Source organism: Aquarana catesbeiana, linkage group LG01 (assembly GCF_042186555.1).
Source record: "Aquarana catesbeiana isolate 2022-GZ linkage group LG01, ASM4218655v1, whole genome shotgun sequence".
NCBI classification, from domain to species: Eukaryota; Metazoa; Chordata; class Amphibia; order Anura; family Ranidae; genus Aquarana; species Aquarana catesbeiana.
The window spans coordinates 286,650,522-286,677,944 of NC_133324.1; positions in this window are offsets into that span (position 1 = coordinate 286,650,522).

The following is a 27,423-nucleotide window of genomic DNA, read 5'->3' on the forward strand; positions in this document are numbered from 1 at the left end:
TAATTAAAAAAAAGGAGTGTGAGTTTCTGCTCACAATATTTTGGTGTGTTTAGTGACTACACATACAATTTACAACCAAAGATTTGTGTGTGACTACACTGGTGTTGTGTGCAAACACTATATACACACATTACAAATCGTGCCTTCAACAAAGACAATTTGCTGTTTCTCTGTAAAAAGGAATGAAATCGGAGCAGAAAACCCCATGATTATGTGATCAGTCTTATATTAGAATAGCACATTTCTTGTCCAAGAGATGGTTTGTAAGGTTACACTTCCTACTGTATGGCACTCTGTTCCCTGCAGAGAGGAATGGAGTGTGATTGCTAAGAGAAGAATTCCAATACTCACCCACAGAACTCACAGTAACCCTAGGACCCATCCACATCAATTCCCAGAACTACAAGTGACTCCCATAGCCTGCCCTGAAACTACAGAGGCTCAAAGGATCATGGAACATGTAGTATCAGGACTGGTAAAGGAAGGAAATAGGAAGTCAGAGAACTTTGACATTCAGCCAGGTGGAGGAGTGCCATCACAGACATAGAAACCTGCTTTATACAGCTAAACCAGGTAAGTTACACACACACTGATATTGGGGTTGTGATTCATTTACATGCACAATGCATCTGTTGTTTTGAGGAGGAAAAGCTGGAGTTCTTTATTAAGTACAGGAAAGGAGCCTGTACAGCTGTGGATGACTTAGGGCTCATGCACTCCACATCTCAAAGAAGCTAAAAGAAGCGGCTCCTACAGGCTTTTGAGCTTTTTTGAGCCAGCAGGGCAGGGTAAAGGGGTCTTTAGGATGGAAGACAGGGGGTCAGTAGGGAAGGGTACATGGGTCAGCAGGACAGAAGACAGGGGGAGTCAGTAGGGCGGAAGACAGGGAGAATCAGTAAGGCAGGGTACAAGGGTGGGCAGGACAGAAGACAGGGGGTCAGTAGAGCAGGGTACAGGGGTCAGCAGGACAGAAGACATGGGGTCAGTAGAGCAGGGTACAGGAGTCATCAGGACAGCGGAAAGGGGAGTCAGCAGGGCAGGGTACAGTGGGTCAGCAGGACAGAAGACAGGGGGTCAGTAGGGCAGGGTACAGGGGTCAGCAGGACAGAGGAAAAGGGGATAAGTGGGGCAGGGTTAAAGAGGTCAGCACAACGGAAGACAGGGAGTCAGTAGGGCCAAAGACAGGGGGTCAGTAGGGCAGGGTACAGGGGTCAGCAGGACAAAAGACATGGGTTCACTACAGCAAGGTACAGGGGTCAGCAGGACAGAAGACACAGGGTCAGTAGGTTAGCATACAGGAGTCAGCAGGACAGAAGACAGGGGGTCAATAGAGCAGGGTACAGGGGTCAGCAGGGTGGAAGAAAGAAGGTCAGTAGGGTAGCATACAGGGGTCAGCAGGACAAAAAACAGGAGGTCCATAGGGCAGGGTACAGGGGTCAGCAGGACAGAAGATGAGGTCAGTAAAGTAGGGTACAGGGGTCAGCAGGACAGAAGACAGGGAGTCAGTAGAGTAGGGTACAGGGGTCAGCAGGATGGAGAAAAGGGGAGTCAGTAGAGCATTATACAGGGGTCAGCAGGATGGAGGACAGGGGGTCAGTAGAGCAGGGTACAGGGGTCAGAGGACAGAGGAAAGGGAGTCAGTAGGGCAAGAAACAGGGGTCAGCAGGATGAAGGACCATGGGTCAGTAGGGCAGAGTACAGGGGTCAGCAGGATGAAGGACCGGGGTCAGTAGGGCAGGGTACAGGGGTCAGCAGGATGGAGGAAAGGGGGTCAGTAGAGCAGGGTACAGGGGTCAGCAGGATTGAGGACCGGGGTTAGTAGGGGCCAGGGTATAGGGCCCCCATTCCTCTTCTTAACCAAAATCCCCCCACCCCCTCCTAGCACAGATGCCCCCTGTCTATTCCCTTTACTCGTACACCCCCAGTCTTTCCCCCTTTACTCTTTACACTCCCCAATGACTGCCCCCCTCTCCCCAGTCATATGGGGGCCCCCATCGAGTTACCTTCAGGCTGACAGCAGGCTGACTCTCAGCCTTTGAGTCCAGCGATCAGTTGGCAGAGCTCTCCGTCATGGACAAGGAGGTGAGAGGGAAGAGAGCGAGGGAGCTGGCTGGTCCTGTCTGAAACTGTACAGGTGCCTGGGGGGCATGTCTGTGGCCATTTTTGTGCATCAGAATGGCTGGGGAAAAATTGCCATCTTGCCCCCTGGCATTGGCTCCTTCCCGCCTCCCTCTCCTGTGTATAGGTAAGCATCATAGGTAGCCCGAGGAAGAGGCAGGCTCAACCACAATCCGCTCTCCTCTGTGTATGTGTGAGGCTTCTGGCTGCCTGTCACATTTACACAGCCATGCTTGTGGCGTGTGGGACACCAGACACCCCGCACAAGCCGCAGGGCGGGCAAGCCACTGGAGCCAAGTGCTGGAACTTGTCCAGCACTTGGCTCCACTCAGGGACAAAGTCTTCATTCACTGAGACACCAGGACTTGCAACAAGTCCCGTGACAGTCCCGGGGAATCCGGGACGGTTGGGAGATATGCATTCTTCTAAGTGCCCACTAACTCTTCCTGGTGCCCCTAATTGCCCCTTGAGATAGTCATACCTTAAATAGGTAAATAAGTCCATTAGTCCTTTGTAAAAAAGAGTCCATACCCTGGAACTCTGACTGGGTTCCCACAAGGGGTGGCTTAGTGCAATCAGTTCACATTTCTAGCAGCATCTTGTTCCTTTAAGTGGGAAGACGTGGAACCAAACCTTTGGCCGTCTTACTAACTGCAGCTCCCCCAAGAAGTGGTCCCCTCTCTTTTTATATGCTTGCCGCTTCAGAGGCAGTACTTCCTCCAAAAAGAAATGGGGGGGGGGGACCTGGCCAGCAGTCTTAACCCATACCTTCTAGGGAGTACCACCCCAGCCAGGCAAACATATGTTAACAGTGAAAATAACAGTGAAAATACACACTCACATTTAAATAAACAATTTCACAGTGACATGCAAACAAATAACCATAACTACAATAATTAAAACATATGGACTAAACACATTCAACTCTACAGCGTTCATGCTTCGAGTTCCAGCGGGTGGTGGGTCAACAAAATAAGTTGTCAGGCAGTTTACAAAATAAGGGATTAATTTATTCATCCTGTGAAACTACATTTGTTCAGTGAAAATAGGGAGAAAAATCTGAAAATAGCACATTATGGGCATTAAATAGAGCTGGTAGTATTTAGTAAGTATTTATTTCCTGTGATCATCATCTCCATCTAGTGCCCATAATGTGGTTCTTTCCTAATTCATGCTATTCTATGTGAATGAATAATATTTAACCTGGAGAGAAAATAGCTTAATAAGATTTGTTTATGCTCCCATTTGCACCAAACAAATGTACATGCTGCATTTTTATGCAGCACGTCACACCTCAAACTAGAAGAGCAGTTATCTCATGTGTACAGATACAGTATATTCTGTATTATATTAAACATATTCTATGTACACACTTGTGATTAGTACTGGTAGCTTTTTTCCAGTATGTAAATTATTAAAAGAGTTGAGTGCCGAGCTTGTTACTTCCCATCTGAAATTAACAAAGAATTTAAGCTTAATGAACAGGCCTCCTTGGCTTGGCAGGCATGACTTGGCAGCAACTGTCTTCACCTTTGAGCTTATTAGCACGGAGGCATGAAGAGAACTGGACTTTATACAATGAAGATAATGCACCCGTTGCTATGGTCACATCTCCCCTGCAGCTAATCCTAATCACACACTTCTCACCTCTTACCCCAACAGCTCTGAAAGATACAAGTGAGAAAGCTGCAAACCCCAGCCAAGCACTAAGAACACTTTCCCATGGAAGCTTCTAGATACACTAAGGGGTTATATATACAGGCGTCTACTGCAAAGAGCATTTTCCTAGAACAATATTTTTTGAATGGATTAATGGTCACCAAATCTCTCCCTATCATATTATTTGTAGACAATGCACTCCTTCACAGAAGCTGCAGCTATGCATAACATTTGTTTTCTGTTTCAATCATTTTTTATTGTTTTAGTAAAACAGTAAAGAACAGTTGGTAGAGTAGCGAACAATCCTCGCTTGCTCCAGTTGTGGCAGATAAACCGGTTAATATAGGTGAAGCTTAGAACAGTTCAGCGAAGACCTGACCCGCAGGTTGGGTCTGCTATGTGGCCCCCCCAACACAATTTAACTAAAATATAAGGCAGGAGTTGGACAGTAACCATTACTGATATATTGGTAGAGCGCTTAAATTACATGAGCTCTGCAATGCAGGTTGCTCTACCAGCCACCCAGTGTGTTGTGTATAAGCGAGACGGCATGGTCTCTAAAAAGCATCCTTGCTAAGGTAAAACCCAGACAAGTAAATCCGGGCAGCATAATTGCATAGTAGGTAAATTCATTCAGCAATCATTTTTTTTATAACTGTCCCCTGTAGGGGACCCTATTCCCAATGACAGGGGTGTCAGGGTTAACCAAGGGGATGGGAAGCGAGAAAAACATAAAAAAAATATCCTATCAAAGGTAAGCATTGAATAAAGTAGTTGAAGAAAGGAAGGAAAGAAAGAAGATAAAGGGGTGAGTCCATCCAGGAATCCGTGCTCGGTCAACGAGGAAAACAGCTTTAAGAGTCTGAGATCTGTAGGTATGTAGACCAGGGGGACCATATTTTCTCGAAAAGGGGTTGTTTGTCACGCAGAACACGCAATATTTTTTCATTCAACATGATCCACGTTAGTTTACGTTTCATCAAAGCTATGTCTATAGTAGGATTTTTCCAAGCTGGCACAATAGCAATTTTAGCCTGCAAGATTATAAAGTATATTAACGTCTGAGTGTGCCTAGGGATATTTTCCACCGGTTTATTCACTAGCATCCCTTTTTTACAATATTAACCAATGTGACCGAGAGTATGAATGAGTGGATCCTCATCCAGAAGTAATGAACCTTGGGGCATGTCCACCATATACACAGTGGTGAACCCACCTGTCCACAACCCCTGAAGCAAGAGGCTGAGGTGCCTGGATACATTTTGGAGAGGTGCTCAGGTACCAAGTACCATCTGGCATATACTTTATAACCTGCCTCATTCAGGGTAACGTTTAGGATACCTTTGTGGAGTCGGGTGCTCCATTTATGCCAGTCCTTTGCCTCAGGGCTTATTTCCAGATCCCTCTCCCATGCCACCTGATATGATAGCCTGGCGGGGAATGGTAAACTGTTTATATAGCACAGAGATGCCCCCCCCCGGAGAGCCGCATCCTGCACGCACCTGTTTTCGAACATAGTGTGTAATGATTGAAGAAAATGCAGAATTAGTTGTAGACAGAAGCTCTCCCCGGGGGGCATCTCCAAACTGCCTGTGAAGTGCAAGGAAGGAAGTATTCCTCTGTGATCTAAGTAGTTGCCTATGCAGTATAGTCCATTGTTTACCCACCATTCAAATCTATTGAGCTGCATGCCAGGGGGGGAACAAGGGATTGCTGAAGAGTGGAGCCACGTGGGTATGTGCTGACCATAGGGGCCATCTCCTGCAACTAATTTCCCAAATGCATAAGGAATGGGAAAGCATTGGACTGAAAATAGCTTTACAGTGCTTTGGGGAAGTCCAAAGGATGAGGTGCACGCTTGGGACTCCAATGAGACTATAACATTTGTTTTCTAAGAAAACAAATGATTGTTTTGGGTTCTTCTTTGAAGTATGTTTTACAGGGATTAAGGTGTACCACAAGCAAGCAGACAAATTCGATTATTCTGCTGCTCCTATTGCATGTTAATCCAGGCAAAAGAGGAACAGGTGACAATAAAAGACCTCCATGTAAAACCTCTGTTTTTGGAAAAGGGCTAATGGAGACAGAATCCATAACAATGGCACAGGAAACTGTTGGGAAAGTCAAAACAGATACACCCTAAATAGAAACATGTGCCCGTTTCTATTTCAGAGTGAAATAGCAACGGGCACAGAGTCTGCTGAAGGGGCCCTTATGTTTTGATACTGCTCCCTCTACATAGAGGTTTGAAAATTACATTACCTGAAACAAATCTATGCCTTTTGTATCATGCAATATGTCTACATTTTAAAACACTGCCTTATTATACATTGGATGTGAACTTTTCTATTGTCTTTGTGTCAGGACGTGGATCTGAATCCATGACCTCTGCTGCATCAGGCAGTGGCTTTTCTTGCTGAGCCACCTGAAATGCTGGACAGCATCTTGTCTGATTTCTTGTGTAATCTTGCCCTGTGTCTTGTTCAGTGTCGGCTGGTGGTATATTTTTTTGGGGTGGCGGCAAACAGTGCACCCCCTGGTAAGTTAATCACTCAAAACACTTACTCGCAGTGCGTCTCCTCCTCGGCACCCTCAGCCAATAGGGTAGCTTCTCCTTTTGGCCAATCGGGAAATGGGTCTCAGGACCCGCTTCCTGATTGACCGGGAGGCAGAATCAGTGCGATAATAGCGAATATTCATTCGCTATTGTCACACAACTGGGTGGGCTTCGGGCACAGTGCTCTGCGCCCTGAGCCCACACTTTTTTAAAGCCTATTAGAGCCTCTGATTCTAATCACGTGCTTTCAAAAAAAATCCCCCATTAGAATCCATGCATCTGGCACCCTGCATGTAGATCAGGGGGGCGGACGCATGGATGGGGGGGGGGGACAGTGCCCATGCACCCCCTATGGATGGGCCGCCACTGGCCTTGTGTCTAGAGTGAACCTTGAACGCCTTGCTCATCCCATGAACTACCTATTTAAGCCGTGCCTTTTCACTTCCTGTTTGCCAGATTATTGTGCTGTCTCCATGCAATATCTTGCTCTTTTGCATACCTGTCCTTATCTCCACTACCACTCATTACCAACCTTTGGCTTGTTCCTTGACTACACTTCTGCTTCATCCCCACTAGGGATGTGCGAACGGTTCAGCCCGAGCATAAGTTCGGGCCGAAATTTTTTATTTTTTTTTAACAAAATTCGGGCCGAAATTTAGCTGTTCAGACGTTCGACGAACAGCCGAACAAACGGGTAGTTTGACCGCTTGTTCGCCCCCCCGAACCGACCACAATGCATTGCGGCACTGAAAAGTGTATTGCAAGCCCTGATTGGCATGGAGAGAGATAGAACAGGGCTCTGTTCAGTGCTATCAGTTAGTTTTTGTGCTATACTGTAGTGTAGTGAGGAGGACCATCATTAAGCTTTGCATAGTGTGCAGCTAGAGTAGGGACAGCTCAGATAGTTTCACTGTAGTGTAGTGAGACCGTGTCATTCATACATACATTAGTGTAGAGTAGGGACAGCTCATATAGTTTCAGTGTAGTGTAGTGAGACTGTGTCAGTAATCTTGACATTAGTGTATAGCTAGAGTAGGGACAGTTCAGATAGCGTCAGTGTAGTTGAACACGTCTATTTGATTGCGTTACTGCCAGTTTTACGCCATTTACTTATGTGTGTGTTAATGCCAGTTTAACGCCATTTACTTCTGTGTGCGTTACTGCCAGTTTAACGCCATAACCTTTTTCTGTGCGTTACTGCCAGTTTAACGCCATATAGTTTTGTGCGTTACTGACAGTTTAACGTCATTTACTTCTGTGTGTGTTACTGCCAGTTTAACTGCATATAGTTTTGCGTGCGTTACTGCCAGTTTAACGCCATATAGTTTTGCGTGCATTACTGCCAGTTTAACGCCATATTGTTTTGTGTGCGTTACTGCCAGTTTAATGTAAATAATGATATATAGCTTGATGATATAGATAAAATATTAACAATAAACGATAAATGATGTGCAAAATCGCTAATTGTGATTATGCAAATTGCTAATGATGCTGTGCAAAATCCCCTGAAGAAGTTACGTGAGGTGACACAATGCATAGGGAGTAACCCGACCGCACGAGAACCGGAAGTGACGCACAGAGGCACCTGTAAAGCCGCACAATTTACAGACTTGCTGTTTTTATTTTACACTGTTGTAAGTACCCACTTGGCTTTAAATAAATTTATTAGCTTATTCAGTATTACACTATGGGAGATTCTTCTTTATTCTTTGCATATATCTGCTGGAAATGAACACATTCTAAGCCACCATCCACCATACCACGGTTTAAGAGGGATATCTATTACAACACCCTGCAAAGATCTCCAGCCACACCCATCTCCATTGCTGTTTACCATTTCCTTGGAGGTAAGAGGCCAGTACACACTGAGTGTTACACATGAAGAGTGATACACCGGCGGCTGTATTGAAGAGCACATTGAAGCACTATCTGCACTTTCATTTATCATAGACTTTATCATTTTCAATAAGTGAACTTTCGCATCTGTATTGAGGTAACTGTGTGGTATTGGGAATTGTCAGCACACAATCACAATTTTTAGCACAAGCATTGTTTTATTGGTATTATACATCATTATTTATTTATTTTACATATTTTGTGGTTACACTGGAATTAGGGCATTAATATCTAGGATCATTATTACATTTGCACAGCGCTTAGCGCACGCACTCTGATTGTTTTATTTAACACTGCTTATTGTTGCTTTCAGCGATTTTACACAGCAGCATCATGCATTTTTGCACAGTTGCAACATATTAAATAACGCAACTGGTTTTAGGGACTTTAAATGAAGGCGTGACCTGGTAAGGCCAGTTCTTCCATCCCTCGGGACTTTAAATGAAATTGTGGCCCGGTAGGGTCACATATTTCCATCCCTGTCATATTCAAAAGGGGGAGAGCAAGGGGGCGGGACTTTGAGTGAAGCATGTGGTAGCAAAAGCATCATTTGGTGGAACATAAAAGGAGTTTATTGGTTGCCATCAGATAAAAAGCAAGGTACATTGATAATGGATAAAGATATGTGGCGCTACTCCATCAATCATTGATAAATAAATAATCCAAAATCACAACTAGAATAAACTATGCTGTCGGATGAAGTACACACAATGGGCTCCACCTTGTATATAGTTATAGGCCTAGAGATGAATATCGCCGTACATAAGTAAATCAAAGAAAAAAATATGCAATAAACACAATAAATGGTGAATACCAGTAATCAAAATGCTTAGAATCAAATGTGTGGTTATAGTGCTCACATGAGTTGAATAAAAATAATAATATCAACCACCTCTCATCAGGTGGCAAAAAAAAACCTGTGAATATAGTGAACTGGCTTCCCAGGCTGAAAAACACACTAGAACTCCATAAACAAACAGTGTCCAATGTATCGCAGGCACCAGCTGAAGATCAAATCATTTCTAGTACTGATGTCAAAAATACGTAAATCTTCAGCGTGAGCTAAAAAGTGGATGTATTAGACCAACATACAGTGCAAAGAGTCCCTACGGTCAGCAAGAATTCCTATATGATCGACTATCTAAAAAATATTTTTCACAATAATGCAATCATATCATAATAATCTAGTGCATAATAAGTGATAAAAAATGTAATACAATAAATCATAATTATAAATATTATAAATAATTTAAATTGATGAAAAATCAAAATATGATAGGACAGATAATCCCACAAACGAGACACTGTCCCAAACAGTGACAATAGTGCAATTAGTCCATACAAAAAGTGCAGTAGTGATTGGTGACTTCCACACAAAACAGTCTTTGAATATGGTGCAATTTGTGCAGTGACTGGTGCTTTTCTTCTATGCACGTTCTAGTGCATCTCCCAATTGTTTCCCCTAGCCTCTCACCTCCAGCAGCGGCCCCCAATGGGCCAAGTAGAGCGGGTAGATAATCTAGGAGAGGATGTGTTTCCTTCAGTGTTTCTTTAGTGTCAAATGAGTCCGTCTCTCTGCAACTCCTCCCGCAGTTCCCAGCACTCCCAGCAATCCCAGCAGTTTGTTTAAAAACAAAGGAGAGGTCTCATGGTGCAGTATTAAATACACGTTTATTGAAAAACATAGCAACTTACATTTAAAATAGCAGCAATCAGTGGATGTCAAAAAGCTTCCGGGTTCGGCCGTCCCCGAGAAGCGTCGGCACCTGACTCCTCCTACACTGACGCGTTGCGTCACACCACGTGACTTTATCGAAGCGTCGGCACCTGACTCCTCCTACCCTGACGCGTTGCGTCACACCACGTGACTTTATTAAAGTCCCTTTGATAAAGTCACGTGGTGTGACGCAACGCGTCAGGGTAGGAGGAGTCAGGTGCCGACGCTTCTCGGGGACGGCCGAACCCGGAAGCTTTTTGACATCCACTGATTGCTGCTATTTTAAATGTAAGTTGCTATGTTTTTCAATAAACGTGTATTTAATACTGCACCATGAGACCTCTCCTTTGTTTTTAAACAAACTGCTGGGATTGCTGGGAGTGCTGGGAACTGCGGGAGGAGTTGCAGAGAGACGGACTCATTTGACACTAAAGAAACACTGAAGGAAACACATCCTCTCCTAGATTATCTACCCGCTCTACTTGGCCCATTGGGGGCCGCTGCTGGAGGTGAGAGGCTAGGGGAAACAATTGGGAGATGCACTAGAACGTGCATAGAAGAAAAGCACCAGTCACTGCACAAATTGCACCATATTCAAAGACTGTTTTGTGTGGAAGTCACCAATCACTACTGCACTTTTTGTATGGACTAATTGCACTATTGTCACTGTTTGGGACAGTGTCTCGTTTGTGGGATTATCTGTCCTATCATATTTTGATTTTTCATCAATTTAAATTATTTATAATATTTATAATTATGATTTATTGTATTACATTTTTTATCACTTATTATGCACTAGATTATTATGATATGATTGCATTATTGTGAAAAATATTTTTTAGATAGTCGATCATATAGGAATTCTTGCTGACCGTAGGGACTCTTTGCACTGTATGTTGGTCTAATACATCCACTTTTTAGCTCACGCTGAAGATTTACGTATTTTTGACATCAGTACTAGAAATGATTTGATCTTCAGCTGGTGCCTGCGATACATTGGACACTGTTTGTTTATGGAGTTCTAGTGTGTTTTTCAGCCTGGGAAGCCAGTTCACTATATTCACAGGTTTTTTTTGCCACCTGATGAGAGGTGGTTGATATTATTATTTTTATTCAACTCATGTGAGCACTATAACCACACATTTGATTCTAAGCATTTTGATTACTGGTATTCACCATTTATTGTGTTTATTGCATATTTTTTTCTTTGATTTACTTATGTACGGCGATATTCATCTCTAGGCCTATAACTATATACAAGGTGGAGCCCATTGTGTGTACTTCATCCGACAGCATAGTTTATTCTAGTTGTGATTTTGGATTATTTATTTATCACTGATTGATGGAGTAGCGCCACATATCTTTATCCATTATCTATCTTGGGGAATTGAGTTTACCTATCTATGTTGGCAGCTCTCTATCTGGTATTTTACCGTCAGTTTGGTAACTCTCTGTGTACATTGGGTTTTTGCGCACTGGTTCTTATATATTCAAGGTACATTGATAAATATGCATATACATGGTGGTAATGCATGGGTAATACAATACATCTCAATCATGACTTGAATATCACAAGAATTAGCAAGCAATGTTATATATCACAAGAAATGGCAAGCAACAACTTTCCAAAGTGCACCAAAAATATCATAAGGGTAAGATTATAAAATATAATAATGCCTGCAGAGACTCGGGCCTCTTGGATCCTTAGGTAGGGTATGTGGTTTAGCTGACAAGGCTATATGGATATAGGGTAGCAAGGCGGGTGGCATCTCTACGCGTTTCGTGGCTGAAGGGCCACTCGTCAGGAGCCAGCACTTGATGTTTCTAAAAGTAGAGATATTGGCATTAACTTAAATAATGGTTAATAAAATGAATGCATAGGTACGCGGGGGTGAAACTAGAAAGGCCCCCAAACCCAATGCATTCTAACTTACTCGAATTCAGAAAAGATGGAGGTGTGGTGTCGGGCAGGATGAGCCATCCAGGCGCACTCCCCACTGGGAGCCGCAGCGGGCAGACCAGCAGCGGCGCCCCAAAGGCACCAACCAGGGCGGGCACGGAACCAGGCAACCTAGGTGTGGGGTGAAAAGTAAGGTAAGCTAAAGAGTTAACAGGGGGAAATTAAGAAGCGTGAATGGGTGAAAAAAAGGGGAAAAGTGGGGGGAGGGGGGAGGAGGTGAAGGTGAAAGCTGACACTGCAAAGTGATGTAAGGAATAGGTGAAAGGATGCAGGAAGTGCCACCATAGGTAGAAAAGAACAGTATGGTGTGGAAAACAGATATGGTGATGATTGGATACCTGTAATAAGATTGGAGTGATTAGGAAGAAAGAGAACCTGAGTTTTGTGTTTGCCGGTGTGAAGAGAAGCCTCGTGTGCCGAGCACCGTCCGGAAGGCGCCAATGTAAGCGCTGCAACAGGACCGCCCACTGACGTCACGCCGCATAGCGCTACAGGGGGAGGGCAGGACGTGCCGGGCGTAATGTCCGGCCAGCCCACACCAACAATCCCTCAGTATGCTTGCGAGCGTAGCTCCCACATGTCATGGCGTGACGGCGCTCAGGAGGACGCCGCACGTCAGACACAGGATGCGTGACGCTGATGCGTTGTGGCAGTGCCCACACCCCTCCAAGCGCACAAGGGGTGGGGAGTGGGAGGAGGCCCGTCAGACACATCACAGTTCCCAGGTAGGAAAATAAACCCAGACGGCAAGCTAGCCCGGCCCGATCTCACACCGCCACCAAATGAACCGAGACACAATAGCGGATACATTGTGAGTAAAAAGGGGGATATTGCAATTAAATAAATTGAGTTAATAACAATGTTACTGGATAAACCAATAAAAAGGTGAGTCTCCAAGGGCACTTCTAGAATCAGACTTAATTGCAAAGTGGATGACAAAGGCTAAAAAATTAAGCATTTCCACGTGCTTCCATCCCTAAATCTAATATTAAATAGCGAAACTGGTTTTAGGGACTTTAAATGAAGGCGTGACCTGGTAAGGCCAGTTCTTCCATCCCTCGGGAGTTTAAATGAAATTGTGGCCCGGTAGGGTCACATATTTCCATCCCTGTCATATTCAAAGGGGGGAGAGCAAGGGGGCGGGACTTTGAGTGAAGCATGTGGTAGCAAAAGCATCATTTGGTGGAACATAAAAGGAGTTTATTGGTTGCCATCAGATAAAAAGCAAGGTACATTGATAAATATGCATATACATGGTGGTAATGCATGGGTAATACAATACATCTCAATCATGACTTGAATATCACAAGAATTAGCAAGCAATATTATATATCACAAGATATGGCAAGCAACAACTTTCCAAAGTGCACCAAAAATATCATAAGGGTAAGATTATAAAATATAATAATGCCTGCAGAGACTTGGACCTCTTGGATCCTTAGGTAGGGTATGTGGTTTAGCTGACAAGGCTATATGGATATAGGGTAACAAGGCGTGTGGCAGCTCTATGCGTTTCGTGGCTGAAGGGCCACTCGTCGGGAGCCAGCACTTGATGTTTCTAAAAGTAGAGATATTGGCATTAACTTAAATAATGGTTAATAAAATGAATGCATAGGTACGCGGGGGTGAAACTAGAAAGGCCCCCAAACCCAATGCATTCTAACTTACTCGTATTCAGAAAAGATGGAGGTGTGGTGTCGGGCAGCACGAGCCATCCAGGCGCACTCCCCACCGGGAGCCGCAGCGAGCAGACCAGCAGTGGCGCCCCAAAGGCGCCAACCAGGGCGGGCACGGAACCAGGCAACCTAGGTGTGGAGTGAAAAGTAAGGTAAGCTAAGGTGTTAACAGGGGGAAATTAAGAAGCATGAATGGGTGAAAAAATGGGGAATAGTGGAGGGAGGGGGGAGGAGGTGAAGGTGAAGGCTGACACTGCAAGGTGATGGAAGGAATAGGTGAAAGGATGCAGGAAGTGCCGCCATAGGTAGAAAAGAACAGTATGGTGTGGAAAACAGATATGGTGATGATTGGATACCTGTAATAAGATTGGAGTGATTAGGAAGAAAGAGAACCTGAGTTGTGTGTTTGGTGTGAAGAGAAGCCTTGTGTGCCGAGCACCGTCCGGAAGGCGCCAATGTAAGCAAGCAAACAGTTGCAACATAGTCATTAAATGTCTATGTACACTAAACATAGGGCTATTGGTACTTTAGCTATTTTGTACATAAATATATACTATGCGTTCACATTAGTATATTAATACCCAGAATTACTATAATACGTGCACACACCCAGATTGGTTTGTTCAGCACTGCTTATTGATATTTTTACACAGCACCATTATGCGTTTTTGCACAGTCACAACATAAGCACTTTAGTATTCATCTACACTGAACATAGGGCTACTGTTGCTTCAGTTATTTTGCACAGCATTATTATTTATCTATTTACATAAACGCAATTAGCAATTTTGTACATCATTTATCGCTTATTATTAAATATTTCATATATATCATCAAACTGCGCTGATCATCATTTACTTTATACCATTTAAGTGCATTTGACACACTTTGGATCTAGCTGCAACTTATCTGATTAGAATATACTCAGCGATTTTACATAGCAGCATCATACGTTTTTGCACAGTTGCAACATAGTAACTCTATGTTTATGTACTCTGAACACAGGGCTATTGGCACTTTAATATATACTATGCGTTTACATTAGTATATTAATACCCAGAATCACTATTGCATTCGCACAACACTACGTGCACATATTCAGATCGGTTTGTTCAGCACTGTTTATTGTTGTTTTTTAGTGATTTTTACACAGCTTCATTATGCGGTTTTGCACATTTACAACATAGGCACTTTAGTATTCATCTACACTGAACATAGGGCTACTGTTGCTTCAGGTATTTTGCACAGCATCATTAGCAATTTGCATAATCGCAATTAGCGATTTTGCACATCATTTATCGTTTATTGTTAATATTCTATATATATCATCAAGCTGCGCTGATCATTATTTACTTTATACCATTTAAGTGCATTTATACACTTTAGATCTAGCTGCAACTTATCAGATTAGCATATATTCACTTTGATAGCGCGAAGGATCTTACTTACATTATCACTGCCAGTTTAATGCCCTATATTTTTGTGCATTACTGCCAGTTTAACGCCATATCGTTTTGTGTGCATTACTGCCAGTTTAACGCCACATAGTTCTGTGTGTGTTACTGCCAGTTTAACGCCAAATAGTTTTGTGCGTTACTGCCAGTTTAACGCCATTTACTTCTGTGTGCGTTACTGCCAGTTTAACGCCATATCCTTTTGTGTGCGTTACTGCCAGTTTAACGCCATATTGTTTTGCGTGCGTTACTGTCAGTTTAACGCCATATAGTTCAGTATATTATAGTGTATCTGTGGAGTGTGTCTGTGTAGCTTGAGTACTCAAATTAAAGTGCACCAAACACCTCTTTACATGTATTAAAATGGATCTACGTACAGATTTCAACTTCTTCTTTACATTTGCTTATAAGCACCGCCCCCTTCATCACAATAATGTCTGGGAGGACAATAAGGAGAGGCAGACGTTCCCTTGTAAGGGGGCCAGCAACAAATGTGTCCACAGGCAAAGGTGGACGTGGTGGTCACTCCTCAGGCAGGGCATCATTTCCTCTGTTTAATGAGTTTGCCCATGCTATCCAGCCACAGTATGCAGAGGATGTGGTGGACTGGCTTACTAAACCTTCCTCATCCTCTGTCACGCAAGCAGAGACAAGTGTGCAGTCCCCTGCAGTTGCCAGAGTGGATAAACCTGCCTCCTTGTCCACATCTATTCCTGCCATAGCCCCAACATCAGCCATTGAGGAGTCAGCTGAGTTATTTGACCACAGCGTCAGCCACTTGCTCCTTGATGATGCCCAGCCATTACTGGATTCAGATGTTGGTTCTGAGGTTGAAGATGACAGGAACATGAGCCTAGAGAGAGGGAGGAACACGGGTAGACAAATTGGCATTCATGTTCCCAAGTTGTCTCCAGTGGTAATGATGATGATTTATGATGAGGTCACTGACGCGACCCGCGTGCCAGATAGAGCAGAGGAGGAAATTGAAGGTGAGGCGGCACAACCCCAAGGAGGCTGACATCAAGAAAGAGAGAGCAGCCACCTTATTCCATCACCTTCTGCAGCTGTTATCTCCCGGCTCACTCCCCAAAGCTCACCTGTCTGGGCCTTTTTTAGCACATCTGCAGCAGATCGCACTGTTGCTATCTGCAAACTGTGTCTCAGGCACATCAAACATGGCAAAAACACCAACAATTTGGGTACCACATGCCTAACAAGGCATTTAACATCCAACCACTCAGCCTGTTGGTAAGAGCACCTAAAAGCCACACAAAAGGGGCACAAATCTGTCCCTCCTCCTCCTCCTTACCCACTTCAGTCTGCTCCTGCTATACTGAGTTATTACCCCTCAGCAGCCTCCACTGACAGGGATGATGGTATAGCACAGGGTGTCCCAGGTCCTAGCAGCACATCTGCCAGCAGCACACCACCAGCTGTAGGCTGTAGCTGGCAAATTTCTCTGCCCCATCTGCTGCAGCAGAAAAAAAAAATACAGTCCCTGCCACCCACATGCCCAGCGTCTAAATGCAAGCTTGTCAAAGCTGTTGGCTCTCCAACTTCTGCCTTTCAGTCTGGTGGATTCTGCCCCTTCCGTGAATTCGCACAATGTGCTGTACCACAACGGAAGGTTCCTAGTCGCTACTTCTTTTCACGTAAGGCCGTTCCATCTCTGTACTATCACATGGAAGGGAATGTTCTGGCATCGTTGGGCAAGGCAGTCAGCCGTAAAATCCACCTTACTGCTGACACGTGGTCCAGCAAGCATGGGCAGGGACGATATATTTCATTCACAGCACACTGGGTAACACTGCTTGCAACTCGAAAGGATGATAGGACAAGGCTCGGTGCTGCAGCTTGTTGTGCCCCCATGTCTCCATACAGCTGGTGGTGATGATGCCAGACCTGTGAGCTCTACCCCCTCCTCCGCCACCTCCATGCCCTCCTCTGCAGAATTGTCCTATGAGCATCAGGTACCCCCTAAGCGTTCAAAGGGCTATTCCATGAGTGAGGCTAAAAAAGGTGCCATGCTGTGCTTCAGCTGGTGTGTTTAGGGGACAGGAACCACACCTGAGCAGAGATTCTTGCAGCTCTGCAGGGACAGGCCCAGAGGTGGTTCAAACCCCCTGTCAGCCCTTAGGCTCGATTTACACCTATGCATGTTGCTTTTGAGCGTTTTTGGAGTATTGATGTGAACATGTTCCATAGGAACCCATGTTAAAAAATTCCCGTGCATTTCTGCAAAATGCAAAATGCATCAAAAAACGCGCTAGTGTGAATGGAGCCTAAGACAGGGAAAGTTGACACATGTGCCATACTTGGCACATGTCCTCAATTTGGTGGTGCAGCGTTTCCTAAGTACAAACCCAGGGTTGCAAGATGTACTAAAACAGGCCAGAAGAGTCTGTAGCCATTTCAGGTGGTCATACACAGCCAGTGCTTGGTTGGCTGAAATTCAGCGAGAATTCCACCTGCCTGTAAACCGCCTGATTTGTGACATGCCCACTAGGTGGAACTCAACTTTGGCAATGCTGCAGCAGCTATACATGCAGCAGAGGGCCGTCAACGAGTACCTGTGCCAGTACGACAGTGTAGTGACAGTGCATGCATCAGTGACACAATCCCTGTTGTGTTCCTGCTGGAGCAGACTCTGTATGGCATTATGGACAGGGCACTGGAGGCAGAGCAGCAGGAGAAAGAGGAGGACTTCCTTTCCTCTCAAGGCCCACTTTATCCAGACACCATCATTCCTATGTCACAGAACACACAGGAAGAGCGAGGGGAGGTGGATGAGGAGGACGATTCTGGCACTTTCATAGGTTTCGAAGAAGAGGAAGACAATCTATAAGCGATGGCTTTCCAACCCCAGGACCCTTGGGAGTAGTACGTGGCTGGGAGGAGGAAATTCCAGATGCTGTCATCCTGAGTGACCCAGAGGAGTCTGCTTCTCAAGCCTTGGCAAAGTTGAGGTGCATGGGCAACCTCATGCTTCAAAGCATGCAAAAGGACCCAAGAACACATGGCATAAAGGAGAAGGATGATTGCTGGTTGGCAACCCTCCTTGACCACCATTATAAGAGGAAGGTCTCAGAACTCATCCCGTCCCCACAGAGAGTGCAGAAGATAAAATCTCTTGAGGACACGTTAAAGAGGATTCTATTGAACGTTTTTCCTGACTCCAGTAGGTTACAGTGTGGTGGAAAACGGCATTTCAGAATTTTTTTAGTCTTCAGTGCCCAGAGCTGTCAGCTTCCACATCCCATCGGCAGAGCCTGCATCATGGTGGACGATTACCTCGGGGTCAAAACAGAGATGGAGAGCTTTCCAGCTAACGATCCACTGACTTACTGGGTCATGAGAATAGACCACTGGCCAGAACCCCCTCAGGATGCCTTATTAGGACGAAATGTCGGGACGGGCTCTGCTGATGCCACTGCGTTGCTTTGATTTTATCCAAACGCTTTTAATGTCTTCTCAAATGTGAGTGACCATTTTAGCATTTTCAATAAATATTTTACATCTAAACGGAATCACACTATGTGGCCCAATTTTTTTCTCCTTTTGCCATATGTCACACTGAGAGGAACTGCTCACGAATTCCGGTTGCTATTCATATGGTGGATACTCACTGATGTCACAATCGTCATGGATCCACATCCGATTCGGTCTAGATTGGAAGTCGTGGTTGCTGTGCCTCCTTGGGTGTGTTACACCAAAAGCTTGGTTGGGTTCAACCTGTCTGTTAAGCCTCCTTCCTTACGGTGGTGGATTATCTACAGACAACCAGTTCACATTTATTTATAGTCACCATTTTGATGTCATTTATGGACTATATGCACTTTACATACACTTTACATACACTATCACTGTTGATATACACTTCAACAATATTGTTTTTTAATAATAATATTGTACTTGCACTTATATATACCCCAATTTTTCATTGGGATATCTTCACTGTTTTTATCATTGCATTAGTGCTGCACTATACTATTTTATTTTGTTTCACTGACCAGAACTTGCCCAGTATGCTATTGAGTTGTTGGGCTGCCCCACATCCAGCGTGCTTTCAGAACAGGCATTCAGTGCTGCAGAAGGTTTCATTACTGATTATAGAACGCGTCTGTCCACAGACTCCGTGGATCATTTGACTTTTATAAAAATGAATCAGTCCTGGATTACCAGCTATGAAGCCCCTGATGCTGATGTCACTGATTAAGTCTTTTTGGAATGTGGAATCTCTGCAGGACTTCGAGGCTGCCTAGCTTTGAGGGTGTTCAATCATTTCATTTGATAGAATGTTTTTGGTATAGGTTTCGTGGGCACAATTAACACCCAAAGACCAAATTTTCTGCACCTGTTTGACAGGTGCATATCATTGCAATTTTTACAGCAAGGCCAATTCTTGCTTTCATCAAGATTACCTCTATAATCCATCTCCACCATCAGGAACCAATTAGTGCTTAGATTCCCCCGTCTTGGGTGACCCCGTGTCATCTACCAGTGTGACCTGCTTGCGTACATATGCAGCTGGTCGGTGGGAGCCTCTCTAGCTGCTGGTCCCTGAGTCTGACCGTGACACTTTGCTAAAAGAAAACTGCTGCAGATCCCCATCGGGATGTTACCTATTAGCAGCTCACATTCCTCTCTCTGCCCATGCAATAATTACACTACATGGCCAGAGCCTGAACGGTAACAAGCTGAGAGGACGTGGGGACGGGCAGAGAGACTGGAGCAAGCAGCTCCGGCTCTCCTATTTTCTGTTTTTATCTATCACAGTCATAGCAGAACTGAAAGCTTATCCCTTCTAATTAACAAAACCGTTTGCACCCTTTTGTTAATTAGGAGCAGCATATGCTCTGTTTAGAAGAGTGGTGCAAGCATAATGCTTGCACCAGTCTTTGCTGAATCTCACCATTGTGTTTAAAATGCGTAGATAATTCACAAATTAGCCTACTGCATTTCCATGCATTTGTAGCATCTTCATCTGCCAGGCTCTAGTAAATTCATTTGGTTATTTTGAGCTAATTCCTAAATTCAGTAAGCAATTTAACCCGTACTGTTATGTTTCAGCAGAGTGTTAAGCCTATTATCATTTTGTATCCTATATTAATTTATCTCTCCAAAAGTGGAGTTCTCATTTAAAAGATCTATGCATTTCAATGTTGCCTTTGACAATGCTTTAACCACTTGCCGACCGCTGCATGCCGATATACGTCGGCACAATTGGCACAATGGCAACAGTGGGTAACTGGATGTACCTGTACGTCCCCTTTTGTACAGCGTGACCAGACTCAGTCTCCCTTCGATCGTGTCACGGAGCAGCAGAACGGGAAGTGCATATATAAACAAGGCATTTCCCCATTCTGCCTTGTGACATGACAGAAATCACTGCTCCATGTCATCAGGAGCAGTGATCGCTGTCGTGTGAGTGAAAGCCCATTACCCCACAGTTAGAATCACTCCCTAGGACACACTTAACCCCTTGATCGCCCCCTAGTGTTTAACACCTTCCCTGCCAGTGTCATTTACACAGTAATCAGTGCATTTTTTTAGCACTGATCGCTGTATAAATGACAATGGTCCGCAGAGGTGATCAAAAACCACCAAAAGAAAGCTCTATTTGTGGAAAAAAAAAAAAGACGTCAATTTTGTTTGGGTGCAACGTCAGTTAAAGCGACGCAGTGCCGAATCGCAAAAAGTGCTCTGGTAAGGAAGGGGGTAAAATCTTCCGGGGCTGAAGCGGTTAAAGTGGTTGTAAAGCGATTGTCTGATCACAGCCCATTGGCAGTAACGCTCCGCTCTCCTGCATCTTGGTGTGCTGCATTGTGGAGGCTGGGAGCTCATTGGGTCTCTCATCCAGAACTAACTGAAACAATACCCCCCCCCCCCGTTAGTTGATTTCTGGGAGCAGAACACAGGGTCCTCTTCCCCTGAAATCACGTGGTATGTGTTCAAGGCGTATACTAGGGGACAATACATCTCATCTATAGCCCACATTAAAAAGCAACAAATAAAAGAGTCCCAACTACTACAGCAATCAGTGATAAAATAATACCTCTACATACAGTTCATATCCCACACCAGCTAACTTTGATCTACTTATGGCAGCTCAGAGAGAACTGAATTTACACATGTCGGAGATCACACGACTTGACACACATAAAGGCAGACAGAGAACTTTTGAACAGGGCGACAAAAATGGTCGCCTGTTGGCCTTATTGGCACAGAATGACCAACCACTTACACTTGTCTCCACCCTGCAGACCTCTGATGGTGGAATGGCAACATCTCCTTCGGAGGTTTTACAAACGTTTAATGCCTTTTGTGATAAGCTATATACCTCCACTCTTGCCTCTGATTTCCGGCCTGAGCGACTGCGGGACCTGTTAGATCCCTTGTTGCTGGGTTGGCTCTCGGACCAGGAGTGTGAGACATTAGTTCGGCCATTTACAACACCAGAAGTTCTGAATGCCATTCAATCTTTTCCCACTGGAAAGGCACCGGGGCCAGATGGCCTTCCAATTGATTTTTACAAAGCGCATGGAGATCTTTTGGCACCCTTATTGGCCCAGCTTTATAATACCTGTTTTAAAGCTGGAAAGTTGCCTGACTCAATGTATCATGCATATTTAACCTTAATATACAAACCCCCTAAAGACCCAACATCTTGCACCTTGTACCGACCAATTGCATTATTAATAAACGACTTTAAAATTTTGAACAAATTACTCGCGCTACGTCTATATCCCCTACTACCGTCAGTGATTGATTCAGATCAAACTGGCTTTATGCCCCGTAGATCCACTGATGTTAACCTCAGAAGATTATATACTAATATACAGTACATACCCAACATCACAATATGGTTTCCAGGACTATAGCCTCACTTGACATAGAAAAGGCTTTCGATACTGTGGAGTGGCCTTTTCTTTGGGAAACATTGCGCAGAATGGGATTTCCCCTGATGTTTATTGAATGGCTTCAGGTACTTTATAAATGCCCCACTTCATCGGTGAGATTGGGGGGTGGACTATCGGCTCCCTTTAGACTTACAAGAGGAACACGGCAGGGCTATCCTCTCTCTCCAGCGTTATTTGCCTTAGCTATTGAACCTGTGGCCGAAGCACTACGCTCATCCCCGCATATAAGATGTCTTCGTATTGGCTTGCTGGAGGAGAGGCTGGCCCTGTATGCGGATGACATGCTGCTGTTTCTTAATGATGCAGGTCCATCCTTGCAGGGTGCTCTAGATGTATTAGACACGCTTGCAGGTGTTACCGGGCTAAGGGTTAACTGGTCAAAGTCCATACTCTTTCCAATAGACCAGGCTGCCAAAACTACATCCCCCCCTGACTGTTCCCTACAATGGGTGGAAACTTTTAAATACTTAGGGGTCCATATTTCCACTCAAGCATCAGACTTTATCTCACTTAATCTAGCCCCAGTACTTTTTGAAACAAAGAAGAAATTTAAAACGTGGAGTAGCTTGCCTCTCTCAGTTTGGGGACTAGTAAATCTCCTTAAAATGAAAATAATCCCTAAATTCACATATCTGTTTCGCCACTCCCCTCAGTGGATACCTAAATCTTTTTTTAAAAAACTGAATCAGTTATTCTCATCCTTTATATGGGGCCCCTCACCACCCAGATATCAATTAGCGACTTTGATGCAGCCAACGCAGGGTGGTATGGCATTTCCTGATTGCTACAAATATTTTCTAGCCACTCAATTGGTGACGGCGACCTGGTGGTTGCAACCTGACAAAATGAATTCGTCCACAGTACTAGAAGCTACAATATTGGGCTCATTAGAAGCTCTACAACTCCTTCTTTTCAGAGGCCTTCAAGTCCCGTATCCTCTGACCCCCTCAATGCGTACCACCCTGTGGGCTTGGCAGGCAGGCCTGGCCATAGAGAAGTACATATCAAATGAGATCTCTCCTAATACTCCAATATGGCTGAACCCCACTTTAACTCACATGTACAAACTTCCTGACCCTTATGCATGGACCAAGTACGGTATAAAAATCCTTTCTAATATAATGTCACAAATGTCATTGCTTTCCTTTTCACACCTCTTTTCTATGTATAACATACCACATCATTACCGATTTCGCTACCATCAACTGTCCCATGCTTTCGCTGCACAATTTCCTCACGCCTCCAGCCTCATGGTCCAGTCGGGGTTAGAGAAGACACTAAGAACTAAGTGTGCAGAAAAACCTACCTCACAGCTATATGCACATTTGGTGTATGTGTCTCTCCCACCTCTTGATAAGCTTTGGTCTAGCTGGCAGCGTGACATTCCCGCGCTGGATAATGATGATTGGGACGATGTCTGGGATTTTCCTTTCAGCTCATTAGTTTCTATGCGTGATCGGCTGATCCAATTTAAAATAGTTCATAGAGCTTACTTTACCCCATATAGACTTTCCAAAATGAACCCTTCATGTTCGGCGGAGTGTTGGAGATGTGGAATCTCCCCAGGTGATTTTTCACACATTTTTTGGTATTGCCCACAAATCCAGCAATACTGGAGCAAGGTGCTCGATGTGGTGAATAACCGCTTCAGCCCCAGAAGATTTTACCCCCTTCCTGATCAGAGCGTTTTTTGCGATTCGGCACTGCGTCGCTTTAACTGACAATTGCGCGGTCGTGCGACGTGGCTCCCAAACAAAATTGATGTCCTTTTTTTCCCACAAATAGAGCTTTCTTTTGGTGGTATTTGATCACCTCTACGATTTTAATTTTTTGCGCTATAAACTAAATAAGAGCGACAATTTTTAAAAAAACGCATTATTTTTTACATTTTGCTATAATAAATATCCCCCAAAAATATATAAAAAAAACTTTTTTTTTTCTCAGTTTAGGCCGATCGTATTCTTCATATTTTTGGTAAAAATAAATCGCAATAAGCGTTTATTGATTGGTTTGCGCAAAAGTTATAGCGTTTACTAAATAGGGGATAGTTTTATGGCATTTTTATTAATAATTTTTTTTTACTAGTAATGGCGGTGATCAGCGATTTTTATTGTGACTGCGACGTTATGGCGGACATGTCGGACATTTTTGACACATTTTTGGGACCATTGTCATTTATACAGCGATCAGTGCGATTAAAAATGCACTGATTACTGTGTAAATGACACTGGCAGTGAAGGGGTTAACCACTAGGGGGCGGGGAGGGGTTAAGTGTGTCCTAGGGAGTGATTACTAACTGTAGGGGGATGGGCTGTGTGTGTCATTACTCTGATCACAGCTCCCGATGACAGGGAGCTGTGATCAGTGACACTTGTTACTAGGCAGAATGGGGAGATGCTGTTTACATCAGCATCTCCCCGTTTGTCCTCTCCGTGAGGCGATCGTGGGTATCCCCGTGGCGATCGAGTCCGCGGGACCAGACTCACGGAGCCCCCGGCCGGCGTGCGCGCCGCCGGCGGCGCGCACTCAATGGCGCGGCGGGGAATTCAAATGGACGTACAGGTACGCCCATTTGCCCCGACGTACATCGGCGTGCGCCGGTCGGGAACCGGATAAGGTCGCATCTACTACACTGCCCCTTGCAATGGAAATCTGTCTTTTAGGTTTGATCGAAACACATGTACCAACAATAGCAAAACGCACACTGGTCGGGTTACTACTCTTTTATGCCCAGAAATCCATTGCCCTGCAATGGAAGAAACCCGCCGCCCCCCCCCCCCCCCCCCCCCCCCCCCCCTTCGTTGACACAGTGGAAAAGCCTGGTTAATAATAATCTTCCTCTATATAAAGACACCTACTCTAATAAAGAATGTCCGGCAAAGTACGATAGAGTCTGGCGTGCTTGGTTAGATGAAGCAGACACAGCCGGTTGAATATTTAACTTACCATGCTAGGGGTAACTATTGCCTACTGTTTTGAGTCCTTTAGTTTTACCTAGAGGAGTAGACATGAAGTCTCTTTGAAACACGTGAATGAATACTGGTAACAGCACACTGTGAGTCAGCTTGTTAATAAGATACTTTAAACAACATAATACCATGCCATGTGTTATATATGTCATACTGTATATACACCGTAGGTTTTTAGGTTGTATATGTATTGTCTGTCTTGAAAATTCAATAAAAAATAATTAAAAAAAAAAAAGTGGTTGTAAAGGCCTATTTTTCTTCTATAAAAATAACAAACATGTTATACTTACCTGCTCTGTGCAGTGGTTTTGCACAGAGCAGCCTGGATCCTCCTCTTCTTGGGTCACCCGTCAGAGCTCCTGGCCCCCCTCCTGTTGAGTGCTCCCACAGCAAGCAGCTTGCTATAGAGGCACCCGAGCTGAGCCGCAGCTCCGTGTATCCATTCAGACATGGGGCCGTGGCCCGGCCCCACCCCCCTCTCTTCTCATTAGCTAAATGACTTTGATTAACAGCAGAGGGAGCCAATGGCACCTCTGCTGTGTCTCAGCCAATCAGGAGGGAGAGTCCTGGACTGCCGAGGCACTTGTAGACATTGCTGGATCAAGAGGGGGCTCAGGTAAGTATTAGGGGGGGCTGCTGCACAGAAGGTTCTTTTTATCTTAATGCATAGAATGCATTAGGATAAACCTTCTGCCTTTACAACCACTTCAAAGACCCTCTCCCTGGTGTACTTTTATTTTTAGAATTATCTTTTTTGCCTTGCTTTAAAATGTCACTAAACCCACATCATACAAACTATCAGTAAATGGTGCATTACATGCTGTTTATACTCACTCAGTCACTATGAGATTTTTTTTCTGTATTCTGCATCAAACCTGGTTGATACTGCTGCTCTCTATCTCCACCTTCGGCTAATGTCACCAATTCATCTAGAGAGTTTACAGCTGTGGTGGCAACTCTGCACATGCTCAGTTTTCAGTGAGTTTCTATGCTGAGCATTTCCTCCCTATCACATCTGAACAGCCCATGTGACTATAGTCATACATGTGGGTGTATACACAGTGGTAAATGACAGCCCACTTCCTCCCTTATCCTCTATGCCCACTAACCAGTTAAACACAATTGGGGCAGGATATTACGTGTAGATTAATGGAGGCTTCACGTCCCTGTTATTCTAAGACACAGGCTGGAGGGACGTGACACAGCCTGTGACTGGCAGAAATCCACCCACAACATATTATTGCCAAAAAATAATAAAGATTTGATTTCATTTACAGATAAATAGAAGGGACAATGTAAATTAAAAGTGTGTTTTTAGTATCACTTGAACCACTTCAGCCCCAGAAGGTTTTACCCCCTTAATGACCAGAGCATTTTTTGTGATACGGCACACAATTGCGCAGTCATGCGACGTTGTACCCAAACAAGATTGACATCCTTTTTTTCCCACAAATAGAGCTTTCTTTTGGTAGCATTTGATCACCTCTGCGGTTTTTATTTTTTGCGCTATAAACAGAAAAAGACTGCCAATTTTGAAAAAAAAGCTATATTATTTTACTTTTTGCTATAATTATAGCCAAAAATATATAAAAAACTAATTTCTTCCTTAGTTTAGGCCGATATGTATTTTAAATATTTTTGGTAAAAAAAAATCGCAATAAGTGTATGATTGGTTTGTGCAAAAGTTATAGTGTCCACAAAATAGGGGATAGATTTATGTCATTTTTATAAAAAAATTTTTTTTCTTATTAGTAATGGCAGTGATATGCGATTTTTATCGGGATTGCGGCAGACAGATCGGACACTTTTGACACTATTTTGGGACCATTGACATTTATACAGCGATCAGAGCTAAAAATTGCCACTGATTACTGTATAAATGTCACTGGCAGGGAAGGGGTTAAACACTAGAGGGCGATCAAGGGGTTAAGTGTTCCCTCAGCGTGTTCTAACTGTAGGGGGATGGGCTACCACTGACATGACAGAGATCACTGTTCCCGATGACAGGGAACAGAAAATCTCTGTCATGTTACTAGGCAGTGCAGGGAAATACCTTGTTTACATAGGCAGTTCCCCGTTCTGCCTCTCTTCGCCACGATCATGGGCCACCGGCAAACATCGAGTCTGCGGGACCCACGGGCCGTTATCCTGCTTTTGAGAACTGACGTACAGGGACATCAGTTTGCGCAGAGAGCCATTCTGCTGACGTATATTGGCGTGAGCCGGTCGGCAAGTGGTTAAGGCATAACAAGAAGTCCCTTTTGAGTTACCAAATTTTAACCTATTTGGGAGTAGGGATAAGCTTGATGATCGGGTCGAACATAAGTTCGACTCAAACATCGGGTTGTTTGCCCGTTCGCGGAACAGTGAACATTATGGGGCGTTTGAAGAAAATATGAGCGCCACGGTATGCCCCATAATGCACTGCGAGATCGCAGTACATTGCTGTATGATGATTAGCCAAAGCATGCACCTGACCTGCATGCTTCGGCGAATC